Source organism: Vidua chalybeata, chromosome 2, assembly GCF_026979565.1.
Source record: "Vidua chalybeata isolate OUT-0048 chromosome 2, bVidCha1 merged haplotype, whole genome shotgun sequence".
In the NCBI taxonomy this organism is placed as follows: domain Eukaryota; kingdom Metazoa; phylum Chordata; class Aves; order Passeriformes; family Viduidae; genus Vidua; species Vidua chalybeata.
Genome location: NC_071531.1, coordinates 91,387,984 through 91,404,057, shown reverse-complemented (window position 1 = coordinate 91,404,057; position 16,074 = coordinate 91,387,984). Strand labels below are relative to the sequence as shown.

At 38.9% G+C, this 16,074-nt stretch overlaps 1 protein-coding gene across 2 annotated transcripts in view; it reads right to left on the bottom strand.

Annotated features, from left to right (window-relative positions):
• The window catches only part of WASF3 (WASP family member 3), a 67,578-nt gene that overhangs the window by 41,567 nt on the left and 9,937 nt on the right, over positions 1-16,074 (bottom strand). For both annotated transcript variants that reach the window (XM_053936298.1, XM_053936297.1), the window contains exon 2: positions 6,972-7,062. The gene's annotated coding sequence lies outside the window, so the exon portion shown is untranslated. The remainder of the gene's footprint in view (positions 1-6,971; positions 7,063-16,074) is intronic.

Here is a 16,074-nt window from a genome sequence, read left to right as displayed (position 1 = left end):
TCTCAGTGAACAACTTTTCCCTAACATCCAACCTAAACTTCCCTGATGCAGCTTTATGTCATTACCTTGCATCTTGTCACTGGACATCTGACATAGGCTGCATCAGCACCTCCCTTTCCACCCCCCTCACAAGGAAGCTGTAGACGGAATAAGGTACCCTCTTCCTGAAGATTACATACAGTACCTTCAGCTGCTGCTCAGAAGTCATTCTCTCTAGTCCCAGTCTTATTAGTAGCAACACAAACGAATGACACTAAAGAGCTCACAACTCTTGCAATTTTCAGGAACTTCCTGCTGACACATTTCCCAAAATCATGTAGGCATCCCAACAAACTCTGAGTAGGTCAACAAAAAATTTACTGAACAGAAGAAAACAGATATCCCCATGTGTGCATTACAAATTCTGCTTATGTTAGCCACAGAAGTCATTTATGTCTATATCCTTTCCATCTCTTTCTGAAAAACATGCTTTTACTGAATGCTAACCTGGTATACATTGATTTCCGTAGTTTGTTTATAAAAAGAAACAAGCAGCATATACTCATAAATATTTAAGGCCAATTTTATTTTTAGAGAATGAAATATTAAATACATACTTTTTAATAAATACACAGTACTCTGAAACAGAAGCGTGGGTAGCAACTCAAGACAAAAATTAGTGTCCTCTTCTCAGGAACAAGAAGTCACTTATCTGATGAAAGGTACCATCACATCTCAAGAAAAGTAGTTGCCCTTAGCTCCAGGTGAATTGTGAAGGTCCCTTTTTTCTTTTCCAAGAGACTAAGAGAATCAAGGACAAACCATTGAAAAAATTAAGGAACCATTTTCTCTATGTTTTCAATCTACAATCCAAATTTAATCCAATTGATTATATTGATCTTGTAAATCATAGAGAGCAGAGTATTTCTTTACCTGTTTACCATTAATCACTAGTCATAAAATGCAAACAGGTAGATTGCATGTTGAACTGATCACATTCATATTTCCCAATTGCATCTATCAGCATTCCGCAGCCAAACACCTGAAGCCACTCAGTTTTATATTGATGATAAGATGCCCTGCCCATATTTTAGAGCCACAGTCCAACCTTCTCCTTTATAGGAGTCCTGCTGCTAGTGCTTTATCTCCTCCTTCATATCCAGCACCACTGCTTTGTGCATATTTGACATCCCAGTTGCCAACACAGCAACCAAGATTTGTGTCCTTCACGTGCCCTACAGCCACTTTCCTCTACTAACCTGGACTCTGCTCTCCACACTTCACTTCTGCAATGCCATGTCTCACTGTTTCTCTGGAAGCTGCCAGCTGGTCTAGCAAGAGTTGGAGGCATTGGTAGCTAAGAGAAGATATATAAACTAATCCTTTTGACTACCTTTTCACCCCTGCAGTTTTATAATCCAGTGTTTGCCAACAAGCCCTATTTGGTACAAAACATTTGTTTTTATTTTTTTAAATAATTTAAACTGTTTACTATTCAGAGACAGATTTCAAAGACTGTTTCTTATTCTCAGAAGAGTCCAGTAACTAAAAGAATGGGACTGGGTAACTGCTCCTCCCTTTTCCTATCCACTCCCCAGAGACATTACAAACTCCCCTCCCACTGTCAGTGTAAAACATCCTATTCAAAGGCTGTGTTCTTCTTTGAATATGAAAATCCTTCCAACACACTCCATAGCATGTCAACTCTTTCCACAAACCCTCAGAAATAAATGCTGCTTCTCCCCAAACAATAAGGAAAATGCCCCTAGCTTACTAAATGCTGACAGATTACAGACCAGGTAGCTATCTGCAAAGACTCAGTGCTCTATTTTTTGAGTATAAGGAGACATCAATGACATTAATGCATAGCTGAGGCTACCTTGTAGTTGCAACCAGGTAACTTCAGGGCAGTCTGTTTTATCTTGAAGGCTCTTCTCAGTGGTGTCAAGCAAGACAAGAGGCAATTGCCAGAAACAGATGCACAGGAAGTTTCACCTGAACATGAGGAAGGACTTCTTTAGTGTGCAGTGATTGCACACTGGAACAGAATGCCCAGAGAGGGTGTGGAGTCTCCCTCACTAGAGATATCCAAGAACCATCTGGACACAACCCTGTGCCACATGCTCTGGGATGGCCCTGCTTGAGCAGGGAGGTTGAACCAGATGCCCCACTGTGGTCCCATCTAACCTGACCCATTCCGTGAAATACACAAACCAAATAATAAATGAGGAAGCTTTAAATGTTAATGTTTTATTTACAAGTAAAAGTATAACAGTGCAATGAGTATAGATGAAGTATGCTTTAATTTTATTCCTGAATTTAAAAAAGAAAGGGCAGCCATCTAGATCCTGATGATCACAGCAGTCTCTTGTAAACTTAAAGCAGCTGAAAATCAATTACAGCACCTATTTCCAAAGAAAGAAAAACCCAACTGATATTTTTCACCCCTCCAGTTCCACAGTGGTTAGTAGTGCACTTTGCCATGAGTTTGCCTTAAAATAGTTTGCATACTGGATCAAAACACTTTCCATATATTTCCTATGATTAAATTGCTTTGAACAAAAAGATTTCCTAGATGTTCACTCTTAACACTATTAAGTAGATTTTGAACATAAACATGTTGAAGTGACTACAATGGCAGGGAGGGGGAATGAAATCCTGGCATGTCAATATTCAGGATGCTTTTGTTTTTCTTTAAATATACAACAGAAACAAAGAAAGATGCTGAATTCTGAAGTGAACCTATTCTAAACTTGCCTCCCTCACAGCAGTGCTGTTGCACTGGTGATAAAATCTTCTCCTGTGAAATGCAATTATTAGTTTAAAACCCATTGAGCTGATGAGATCCCCCAATCCAAGAGGAATAGATTTCTTAACTACAGCTGTGACCAGCTGGCTGCTGAACAGAAAAAGGACTGCTATTGCTATCTCTGTGATGAGGCTCCAGGGGCAATGCTGTGGTTGTTGGCAACCTTCCTGAGGCTGAGAATCACATCAAACCAAGCAAAACCTGTTGTGACTGGAGACCAGTTTGTTCTTATGGACTTTCAGGGTGACTGTAGGCACAAACACCAACTCTCAAAGACTGTAATTTTAAGTTATCTATGATTACACAGATCTTCCAGACACCCCACCAAATTATGTAACAAACCTATCGATACTTACATTGCTCTTAACTACACTTTAAAGTAATCAATGTAATCTACATAGATTACAAGCACATATGGAAAAAATCAACCCATTAGAGACTAATCGACACACAGTTCAAGAAGTAATTTAACTACATCAGTTAAATTTAGAAGCTGATTTATTTAATCATTGCACAGGCAACCAAGATTTAAACCTCATCTTCAAGCAGATCCCTGTGCACTTGCTGCATAATTCAGAGGGAAGTTATTACGATGCCAATCACAGAAAAGTTCAGAGAAGAGGCCAATGATTGCATTTATTTGCAGAAGTGAAAATTTCCCAGTTTCAGACAGTGATAACAAAGTCTATTTCTAAATGTGATGAGCGTGCTAAGGCTCTCACAGTGCAGACATCAGTTTTAATACACAAAGAGAAGAAATTTGCTAACATCAAACCCATTTTGCCAGGCTGCAATTTAATCCAACTCCATGCAGTGAAGTCCAAAATGTAAATAAGTGCATACTGAAAAGAGTTTAACCCCAAAGAGGCAAAAGCTAAGCACAAATATTCAGCCTCTCCTAACATCAAAACTGGACAGAAAACAAGAAAAAGTTAATCAAAAATGCATGTGACTGAAGATCAAAATCTGTGATCACTTCTCTATCCTGTTTTAAGTCAGTCTCTCCCAAAACCAGTTCCACCTCATTTTGGCTTCACCATTTGTAATGTAAGAATTCTGCAATACTTCTGGCCTTTCTCATAGGTCTTTTTCCACCCCGGGAGACCACTGGAAAAACACTGTCCTCCTACTCCCCCCACCCACTGCTATGCAATTAGTGATCTGCAGTTTTGGCTGGTCTAGTAGTCCAAAAACCTTCCACCATTCTCCAGACACTATTTCTCTCCTGCCCAACCTACTTTTCACACTCAGTCTGTCCCATTCTGAAAAGCTTACTTCTTTCAGGGGACTATTCTTAATGGTTTGTTTTAAATAAAATATTTAACTTACTAAGTAATTCTATAATTTAGCAGCCATGAAGGTTAAAGGATGCAGGTTACATGACTGAAGAGTCAGACAGTACAGGCAAAAGTCTTGGCACATAAATTTGGTTTAACCCTGACTAAAAATATCCACACTATTTTCCCAATAAAAATATTTCTAAAGACTGGAAGAGTATTATCCACGCAGCAATCACAAACATAGTTTTAACATCTCTTTTCAAAACATGTAACTGAATGTACAGTATTTTTATCTGCCAAACTATGTGTAAAGGTGTATTTCTTAGAACTGCTTGTATGCGATGACAAACGAATTCTTCTGGTAGTCTACTGAATTGACAGCTGAGGCTAGTAAGCATCAGAGGCTGTTTTCAAGCCCTACATCTGGTATTTTATTCCTCACTCCATGCTCTCTAACTTTCTTTGTGGAAGACACTTTTGTACCATAGTGTTGTAGGTTTATAACAGTCATTTAGAAAAGCCAGTGCATGCTACTCACACAGTATGGCATTTTAAGCAATCAGCAACTTGTACAAACATTTAATATAGTGTTTTTATCACCACTGACAACTTTTGGGGGCATTTTTATTAGCAAAACAGTAGGAAATCCAGAGAAGCGAGACAAGGCACAATGATAATCCAAGTGACAAAATCAGTGACTTGATTTCAAATTCAAATGCCTTACCCTGCATACAGAACAGGTGAATTAAGCTGTTTAAATTTTTATTATGACTTGTAAGTGAAATTCTTTGAATAGAAATTTAAAAAGAAAATATACTACATTTCTGTAGAAATCAACCTATATTTTAAGTACAAGTTTCTCATTTTATTGATCCGGTAGTTTCCAAATTTTATGTACAATCTGAATGTTTGTGATACATGAATGAACAATGTTCAACCAAAAATTAGAATTTATTTACTAGAATTAGATTTTAATATTTTTTTAAAAAACTTAAAGGTTGATATTTTCCAGTATGTTCAGCATTATCTTTATACACCCATCTGTTACATTAAACTCCAGACTAGTTAAACGCTTGACACTTCAATTAAACTCTACATGAAAGTTTGGCTTAAACTGCACAAAGAAACAGGAAATACTTGATAAAACTGCACTGAGAGTGAACAGCAAATATCTCAAAATAATTTCTGAAGTTTTATTAATGAATATAACCTAGATAAAATATTCCAAAACCAAGGTTCTTATTCCTGTAGTAACTAATTTCTCTAGCTCCCTGTGAATAAAAGCAATGATGTTGCCATGCAGCAAGAAAAGCAAGTGAAATGTAACAGTGCTGTAACATTCACTGCTTTGTTAAATAATAAGCAATATGCTGATCTATTAATCTAGTAGTAAGGCATATTTTCAATCTTGAATATGTCCACTTGATTTACCTTTTTTTTTTTTTTGCAGACTACTTACATTCCCTGACACAATTCCACCGCTTTTGACATTTAAGCAAGATATTTTTTTTCCAAATTATTTCAGTATACAACCATTGTTTTACCTTTTCATTTAATGGGTAATGCAAGAGAGGTAAAGGGGGAAAGAGTGGGTTTTCTTTCACCCTTCTCCTTCAAAAGTTGTAACCATAACCCTCCCACTCCTGTGTGCACCATATTGCTTCCTTATGCCTTCATTCCTCAAAACAGTTTCCTACTTGAAATTGTGAATGCACACATTTTCTAGAATTCTTCTTTTTCCTAACTGGAAGTGCAATCTCGTTCAAAACATATATGCTGAAAAGCATCTTGAGTATCATCAAGCATATCTTCAGAACTCAAAACTGAAATAAGCAAAAGTGAATTTCAGCTGAGGGAAAAAGTGTGCCAAAGGATCATAGGCAGGGTTATAGACAATCAGCTCTAGGACACAGGAGAACAGTATCCTAAACAACAGTCTCCTAAAGCACTGCTGCATACTTTACTGTTTCTCACAGACCTTGAAGCAAGGCTGGCCATGGTTTCCGGCAAAGGTAGCACTGTGGGGTACAATGCAGGAAGAAAACAGTCTCTCCTACAGGTAGCTAATACTACTTTTAACCTCACCCTCTCAGAAGGAAGAACAACAAATCTGCTCTTCAGCTTCTTCCCCTGCTCAAAAGCTTTCTCTCTCCCACTGCAGATGCCAGCAAGCTGCAGTTCCCTGCAAACACACACATGCACACACTTATCAGCTCTACTTATTGTAACAAAATTGTCCGCACTTTGCCAGCAGTCCTTCATTAGCACCCCCAGGTGCGTCCCACCTCTTATGTCACACGGTGAGGGAAGTGCTACTCTTCCAGCAATGCAACAGATAATCCTTAACTAAAGGTCCCTGGTGTTGGGTGGGGCAGCTGAGACTGGGAAATATTTCCCTAAACAGCTAATTTAATATCAATAAATACAAATCTTTTATTATCCTTTGCACTTTGATGCCAATAAACATTCAACTTCAGCAGATTTAGTTTAAATCTCTTAGACAATACATCAACAAAGTACAGATTATACAGGGTAAAAGTAATTAACAGATGCAAATTTATAAATCCAGTATCTCATGAACAACCATGAATAAAGTAAATTTATTCTGGTTTCTACACAATAAGATTAGTATTTAAATGCTACCAGTCTCCTGGGTGAGCAATGCTTTTGATGTTTGTTTCAGGACCTAATCAACATTACAAAAATATAAACCTCATATATCAAAAAATATAAACCTCCTTCCCAAGGCTAACTCAAAACCTTCTGGACAAGTTTCTAAAATTCATCACTGGTCTTCAGTTTGAGGGACTTATCACAATCATCAAAGATATTTGTAACAGAGTCACACAAATGCAAAGTAAGTGACAAGGAATGTTCAGCAAGAGCTCTCTTGAACAACTTACCATTTAAAAAGGAGTGTGGAATATCAATACTGTTCACTCATTTGAGAAGACAGCTGTTCTCTAACTTCCTGGCACACTCAGGTGGCTTTTTCTGCAAACAAAGACAAATCTAACTTAGTCTTTCAGTAACAGAATAATTAAAAATATTAATTAAAAGTGGGGTTAGGTTCAGTGATCAGCTAAAAAAAAAACTTAGTAGAATATGCATGAGTAGAATCCAGATAGCTTTAACAGTTGTGTGCTAAATATTTCATGATACAGCTAATTTTTTTCAAGGTAACAAAATAGCTTGTGTTATTTTATAATCAAATTTTTAAACAGGAATATCAGCAGAGAAAGTAACATTTACCCACTTGAAGACTGTGGGGATGGAAAAATGACGTAACAGCCTACAGTAATGCACAATAAAACATCAGTCTTAAATCCCTCTGAGATTCAACACAGCAAATTAAATATTACTGAACAGAAACCCATTAAAACAGACTAAAAAAAAGCAATGAGAATCTCTTGCAAAAATTAAGTAGTGAGATGTTTCCACGAAAATATTACAGTTCCTAGCATCAACAGAACATTGTGACTTATAGATTAGCATTTAGTCATACACTAAATTTTTATAAATTAAGGTTTTTTGCAGTTAAGATATAAATGCCCTTTCTGCAAGAACTATATAAAAATGATCCCTAAAACAGATCACTTGCTTAGAGGAAGCTGATACTATTACCAGAATTTTACCAGAGGTGCTACTATGCATTTTTTTTCTTAAATATTTTACACAGTTAAAGTTCACAAGAGCAAAAAAACTCCTTTATCTCAAGGACACAATTATAAACTGTGATGTATAAGAAAGACAAAGCATCTAGAAGAGCAAGACACTTAAAGTCACCACCCAGATTTCTCAAAGGCAAGACAGCATCACCTGCCTTGCTCACATTCCTTCATCCTCCCTCAGAATACCAGAACTTTAAGGTGCCTAGACCTTGATTCCACTAAGCACTGGTGCAGTAACCACCAATTCCAAATAAAATATTGTCCTCTAGTTAAACCTGCTCGCAAAATCTACCAGTTTGCCAAGGTCTTGGTCCTCACTTAAATGTTTATGTGCTTAGAGAAAAATTAAAGAGACACATTATAAAGGCTCACATACCTACAATTCATTCATGTTCTCATTACCAGGACAGGTGTACTCTATGGGGAAAGCTATTTGCCTTAGTTAACATAAGATGGACGTGGACCTGCAGAAGGGATTCCAGGAAGGCCACAATGATTACTAGAGGGGCTAGACCACTTTGTCCAATGAAGACAGGATCCTGAACAAGAGAAGGAGATCTTACAGCAACTTCCAGTACCAAGGGGAGACCAACAAGAGAGCTAGAGACAGACTTTTCACAAGGACATATAATGAAAAGTACAAGAGGAAATGGCTTTAAATTGAAAGAGGGTATATTTAGGTTATGTACTGGAAAGAAATTCTTCACTGTGAGGGTGGTGAGACACTGGAATGAGTTGCCCAGAGAAGTTACAGAAGTGTTCAAGGCCAGCTTGGATGGGGCTTTGAGCAACCTGGACTAGTGGGAAGTGCTCTGCCCATGGCAATGGCATTGGAACTAGATATTCTTTACAATTCCTTCCAACCCAGCCCTTTCTGTAAGTGACTTCAACCAGCAGTGATTTAAGTATGCCTGTGGCTCAGGAAACAATAAATCTGCTTTAGAGCAAACAGCACTACATTAAAAACACTACAGAACAGACATCATAGAGCACTTGTAGTACAAGGGACTCAAACTTTATATAGATCTTAAACCCTCTAGTAACTACCAGGGTGTCTGAAAATGTCTGAAAATAATTTACACATTGTTATCCTCAGCAGCAAAGGCACTTTAGGAAGTTCTCAGTCCCCCACATGAGTGACAAGTTTTTGTCCACATGTCTGCTTCCATCATTTACATTTACACTCTGTCTGCAGTGTTGCACTACATAAATAGGATCCCTGAATCCATTTTCTGATGAAAGAACTCCTCACTCAGATCAACAATACAGAACCTATACAGGGATGGAAAGAAAGCTGAGAACTACCACGCTGTGAAAACAAATCTCAGCTTTCACAGTGAAAATCAAATCAATTATCTTGACATGTATTTCTGTCTAAATCCTTACCTGGCTAAATACAAACACCAAGACATGCTCAATGTCAAGCAGTTTTAGGTCTTTTTTTTTTTGCAATCAGATTTTTGAGATTTTTTTTATAAGTAGAACATTGAAAAAGGCCCAGGATAAGCCAGAGACAAAATATTGGACTATGTGTTCCACATTTAAGATATATAGCTATGATGAAAACACAAGATACAGGAAGGAAAATATGTTTTGGTACACCACTAACAGTCCAGCAATACCTATCTACTGCCCAACTGTGAAAACACACATTCCCTTTCAAATGTATTCTTTCTTTCCCATGAAATCCCTAAGAGGAAAAAAAAAAAAAAAAACCAAAAAAAAACCAAAACAAAAGCCATTATAAAAACATTTTACTCATTATCAAGAACATCACTGACTCTTCTGCCAAATGCCCCATTTGAAGCATTCACTGACTAAATTACAGAAAGTACTAAACAGTTTCAACAGGATAAGAATTTAGACATGCAGAATGTGTAACACTGAATGTACAAGAAATTTTTATCCAGCTGAATTTTGTTTAAAATCGACGTTTTAAAGCTTTTTAAACAAAACTCCTAGATATTATAGGCAAGCAATTTGAAGAACAAGCTATATGGCACACAGAGGATTACTTCAGAAATCCACAGGAAAAAACCATAAAGGATTTAATGCAAGACATAACTTTTACACAGATTGAGGATTAAAAGTATCCAAATGGCAGGTCATCATGAAAATGGTGAAAAAAGGATTTTATTTTCAAGTCTGCTTTCTGGGGTGGGGGGAGGGTTTTTAATATATGCTTTCATATATGGAGACCCAAAGCTTACCACTATAGTTTGAATTCAAGTAACTGCATTACCAATGCATACACACAAAAAAAGTAAGTGGTTTAAAACTTCAGTACTGGTTTGCCTTGTTAAATTTGTGCATGTATTCTATCTTAAAAGCATGAAATTCAATCTTGGAAGCTACTGTAACTCTGCAACACACATTTGGAAAATCCAGATAGGTTCTGAAGTCTTCAAAGAGTAGAACCACACATCAATTAGTGGTTAGGTCCCCCTTGATCTTAAGTACTCCTACTGTGGGACAGAAGCTTTTCTGTAAAAGAGCCATACAATCAATTACTTAAAACTGAGGGGCCTCTCAGTAGCATATCCTAAGCAGCTTTCATAACATTGATCAAGACAATTCAAAAGTTTCTTATCTTTAAACTAGACTATTGTTAAATCTCTAAACTAGATTGTTCCATATCCCAGTCTTAAATTCGAGTACAGAACAGGAGCAGCATAAAGACATGGCAACTCATGTTTTCCAGGTGGTCTTCAATTAAAGATTCACTTGCTGCTGTCTAATCCATGAGCCTCTGCAGCATCCTGAAAATTACTTGGGATAAACACTGTCCTTGGAGCGCAGAGAGCAATCTGCCCTTTGACAAGCCCTCAAGGGATAATTTCCTACTCTGCATCTTCTTGAGAACCACTCTGACAGTCAGACTTAGTCACCACACTCAGTGTGTCCTTTGCCACCAATTCCTTCCAAGGAACAAACAAGTTCAAGTTCTTGAAATTTTTCTTCAGAGCACAGGCAGATAAAGTAAAAAAAAATCCAACCTGTGTGGAGTACCTGGTGCCTCTTTTATTCCATTTCACTCGCTGGATTACGGTACAAATATTCACTACTTGACTGAGTATAGCAGTCCTTCAGTACTGGACAGAGGAAACCCACCTAAACAGCAGGCTTACAAAATCCTAAACATCCTGTGGAATTTATCTGAGGTTAAACACTTGATCTTCAGAGATTTTGCAATCTACAAAAGCCAGCCCATCAAGCCTACAAGCCAGCCAGTAAACAGCAGTGGTTTGTCAGACATTCTGCACTGGTAAGAAGCTTGACCATCCCTAGATCTATCACCTCTTTGGTGTCTCCACAAGAGGCTTGCCCAGGACTACACTCTCTTCTTATGGTCAGCACTGACTCTTTACTGCAAATGAAGCCAAACAAAGATCATACCACAAATTACTAGTACCAACCACAAGAGACAGGAAGTAGCTCTCTTGTCTTTGATCCAAAAAGAGAGTGTTATTCCACCACCAGGAAAGACAAAAGGCCAGTACCTCTGAAAAGGAACAGATTTCAGATGGGATATCAATATGTTTTCAAACACTTGAAAAGATTTGCTGGCAGCATTCACCATCCCTAAATTCTTCACAGATAACAACCCTAATATCACAGTACAAGTCTTCTGTACTATCAGCCTGCTCCTTCTCCCAGTACTGCCCTGCACTCTTCTCCAGAAGGTCAGAGTACACATCTTTACAGAATAGCAAAGAGCTCCCTCCTAGCTCCACTCCTAGAGATGTCTCCCTAATGCTTCACAAAATTAATGTTGATGGCTTTACTCAAGTGGATCCCCACCCTCATGTACAACACTAAAAATGGGTCATCCTCGGCAGACAGCATCTCTAATTTCAGTTGTTATCCACCCGGCATTACACAGCACAGATTTTCAATTACTAATATTTAAGAATATGTTTCTTGAAATAGAAAGGTCCCTTAAATTGTACTTTCTGGAACATTCAACCTTACTTCTTGTTGTTAGCAGGCACTGCTAAAAAGCATGAACATCTAGACAGATGCTTTGTGTAAGTACTCCAGACAGAAAACCTATGGGTTCATTAAGGGGATTAGTTCAAGGCTAGGTGATGCGACTTTCAAGTTAAATGCTTCATTAAAGTACCTGAATTTGGCGACAAAATCAATCTAAAAATATTTTCAGGTCATTAACAGCCAACATTCAAATCAAGTATCAGATTTCACCTTGTGCTGAACAAAACTTAGTATTTTCTTCACTCATACAACTCCAGAAATAGTAGAGGGTAATGCAGTTTGTACTCTACAGTTTCAAAATGTTAGAGAGAAGTGGCAGAGTAAGGGAAGCATGAATCAGGACAGGCCACAGAACCCTGCTGAAAAGCATTAGCCAAAAATACCATACACACACACAAACCACAAATGAGACACCTCAAGATTAAGAAACAAAAACTAGTAGGTTTCAGAATGTCCAGGAAAAAAAGAGAAATTAAACAGAACTGATGTTTTTAAAAAGGGGAAAAAACACCACACCAATAAAGAAGTGCAACAGGGAAGGAGGCAGCACCAAGGTCCTACTAAACAACTCAGCACTGCTGGAACTGACAGCCAACTTCAATTCCATGGAATCAAAATTATGCAGATGGTCACAGCCTGGATCAAGCAAGCAGCTGCTCTATCTAGCACAACCCATTCAGGGCCAAGACATATTTTTACATCTGGATTTAGCTGAAAGCAACAACTCACATCACTCCATGTCTAATTCCCCCCACAGCTTGGTGGTGAAAGAGAAATGAAAAAACATAAGAGGACTCAGATTTAATGTTTGGAGAACAGAAGGCACATCCTTCACCCTGGCAGACAGAATGATGTGATGCTTTGTGATCTAGAGCTAGGTAGATATATGGAAAAACTTCACATTCCCTGTTATTATGTCCTCCTAAGAGACCACATCCTTTGTTAAAAAACCACAACTGAGATATGAAGCTTGCTTTCATTGGGAACTTATTTATGATCCCTTAAAATGGCTTTTTAAAGTACATAAATAGCAAGAGGTCTAAAACAAAACACTGGACTTGTGGGAGATGATTAAGTGACTGCTGGGGGTGAATTAAAAACAATGGCATTCTTTTTTTTTTTTTTTTCCCATTAGAGAATTACAGAATGGCTTCGTTTGGAAGTGACTTTAATGATCATCTTGTTCCAAACCCCCTGCCATGGGCAGAGACACTTTCCACTATCCCAGGCTGCTCAGAGCCACCTGGCTCTGAACACTTCCAGAGATGGGGAATCCAAACACCTCTGGGCAACTTGTTCCAGTGCCTCACCACCCTCTGAGTAAAGAACTTCTTCCTATCTACTCTCTTTCAGTATAAGGCCATTACCTCTTGTCCTGTCACAAAAAGCCTTCTCTTTCCCAGGCTGAACAGCCCCAGCTCTCTGAGCCTGTGTTCACAGGAGATGCGGTACAGCCCTCTGATTATTTTCATGGCCTTCCTAGGGATTTGCTCCAACATGTCCACATCCTTCTTAGGCTGGGGGCCTCAGAGCTGGATGCAGCACTGCAGGTGGGATCTCACAAGAGCAAAGCAGAAGATGAAAATCACCTCCCTCAACCTGCTGGTCAGGTTGCCTCCGTCACAATACTGATGGACCTGGGGCTGCCCAGTCCCAAGTTGGAAGACCATGAGTGTGGGAACAGTGAGTTTCCACTTGTGGACACTGAAATTCTAAGAGACCAGCTGTATGAGCTGAATATTTCCAGTTCCATGGGGAATGTTAGGATTCATCCCAGAGTTCTGAAGGAGCCAGTGGATGCTTCAGCAGCACCCCTGTCCATCATCTACCAAAAGTCTTCAGAGTCAAGAGAGGTCCCTGCTGATCCGGATCTAGTTTTACTCTAATTCACAAGAAGGATATGAAGGAAGATCCAAGAAACTACAGACCTATTAATGTAGCCTCAGTCCTTGGAAAAATTATGGAAGAAAAGATTATACTGGGTAATACTGAAAGGCATTTAAAGAATAATGCAATTATCAGGCACAGTCAATATGGGTTCACAAAAGGAAAGTCATAACTAATAAACTAATTTGGTAATCTTTTCCAATAAGGTCACAAATCTAGTAGATAAAGGGAAGGCAGTAGATGCCTTTTTCTGGATTTTTAGGAAAGCTTTTGATACTCTCACAGCATCCTTCTGCACAAGCTGTCCAGCTGCAGTACGAGTGGGTTCATGGTGCGCTGCGTGCAGGACTGGCTGAAGGGCAGAGCTCAAAAGGTTGTCAAGTGAAGGGGGCTCCATCCAGCTGGTGACCAGTCCCCAGCAGTGCTCCTCAGGGATCCAGGGCCAGTCCTGTTCCTGTACTTCCCAACGATCTGGATGCAGGAGTGCAGTGCACCATTACTGAGTTTGCTGGTGATACCAAACTGGGAGGTGCTTCTGGCTTTCATGTAGGGGGCTCTACATAGACTGGAACACTGGGCTATGATTTATAGCATGAAATTTAACAAGTCCAAATGTCAGATTGTGCACCTGGGACAAAGTAATGCCAAGCACAAGTATAAACTGGGAGAGAGAGGGATCTGGATTACATGGCAGAAGCTCAGACTGAGTCAGCAGTGAGCCCTGGCAGACAAGAGGGTAAACCCCATCCCAAGATGCATCAAACAGCATCACCAGGCAGACAAAAGAGGAGATTTCCCTGCTGCATTCAGTGTTGCAGTGGCCTCATCTCAAGGACTGTCTACTATTCTCAGCTGCACAATTTATGAAGGTTGTGAAAGTGCTTGAAATGTGTCCAGAGAGGCTCAACAAAGCTGGAGAAGGGCCTGTGAGGAAAAGTCCTGTAATAAGTGGCTGAGGACTTGGGGTTTCTCTAGTTTGGAAAAACAGAGGCTGAGTGGTGACCTTATTGCTCTCCACAGCTTCCCAAGGATGGGATGTGAAAAAGAGAAGTATTGAGTTCTGCTCCTTGGGACCCAGTGACGGGATACATGGCAATGGTTCAAAGCTGCACCAGGGCAGGTTCAGGCTGGACAGTAGGAAGTGTTTCATCACCAAGGGAGGGGTCACACACTCAAAAAGACTTTCTAGAGAGGTGGTTGATGCCTCAACCCCCGATAATGTTTGAGAGGCATTTGAACAACGACCCTAACGACATGCTTTAACTTTTGGTCAGCCCTGAAGCAGTCAGGCAGTTGGACTGGACAATGGCTGTAGATGCCTTCCAGCTGAAATACTCTGTTCTCATAAACAGCTCTCTCATATGCACATACTTAGGTATGCATGTAGTAATGCTCTAGTTATTTCATTTTTAAAGCCTTGTGTACCTACAGATCTCTCTATATACAGAAAACCAGTACGTTTTATCACTAGGAAGGTATTTGTGAAACATGTGGGATTTTCCCCCAATTTTAAAGTCTCAAAAACCATATGAATTGTCTTCAAACACACAGAGGTATCGTACAGATTAATCATTAAAGAGCCACTATTTATAAAATTAAAACTCACTGCAATTCAACAGTTAATGAATCCTTACAGCTGACCTATGGGGTTCAATCAAGGACATTATTATGTAAAGAAATAAGGTGGGTGAGAAGGGAGGGACAGAAATTAAAGCATTTTAACAGGTAAAACTTATGTATTGAATTATTGCTTATTTCATCCCAGCTGGAACGCTGTTCTTGAAAGAGACTGGCGTACTTTAGCATTAGCTACATGGTTCAGGTCTATCCCAGTTTCTCTAGGGTTTTTTCCCCCGCCTCCTCCTGTTTTTAAAGGGTCGGATGCAACAGACAGTTTTGTTTGTTTCTTTTGGGTCTTTCTTGTTATCAACATTTTTATTTATAAGCCAGTTAAACTAAAGCAGTTTTGCATGGATCTGTGACCTCAAATGCCACTCAGTGCAGAGGAGCTTAGCAGTTTAGGAAGACCAAACAAATCACCAGAAATCCAGAAGTATGTGAAATAAAGTCCAGTTTTTCTTTTGAAAAGAAGGCTGAAGTGGCTTAAAACAATCATGGCTGCTGTTACCATGGGATTTTTATGGTTTTAATTAAGACCTGGTTTCATAAAAAGGAATTTTAAAATACTTTCTTAATATGGGTAATGAAAAATATCGACTTCATTATCCTAATCACATAACCCATCCAGGTCATCTACTGCCTTACCATCAGATTCAACACCACACAGTTGATACTAACTAAAGAGACTAATTTTACCTGTTCCCACTACATATTCCCATAAATTCAATAAATCTTATCCTTCAGATTACTTCACTATGATGTTCACAGCCATGTTTAGTATTTTCTGCTGGGGGTAAGGAAGAAGAGGCAGTCAGCTGCCACAAACACAGCATCT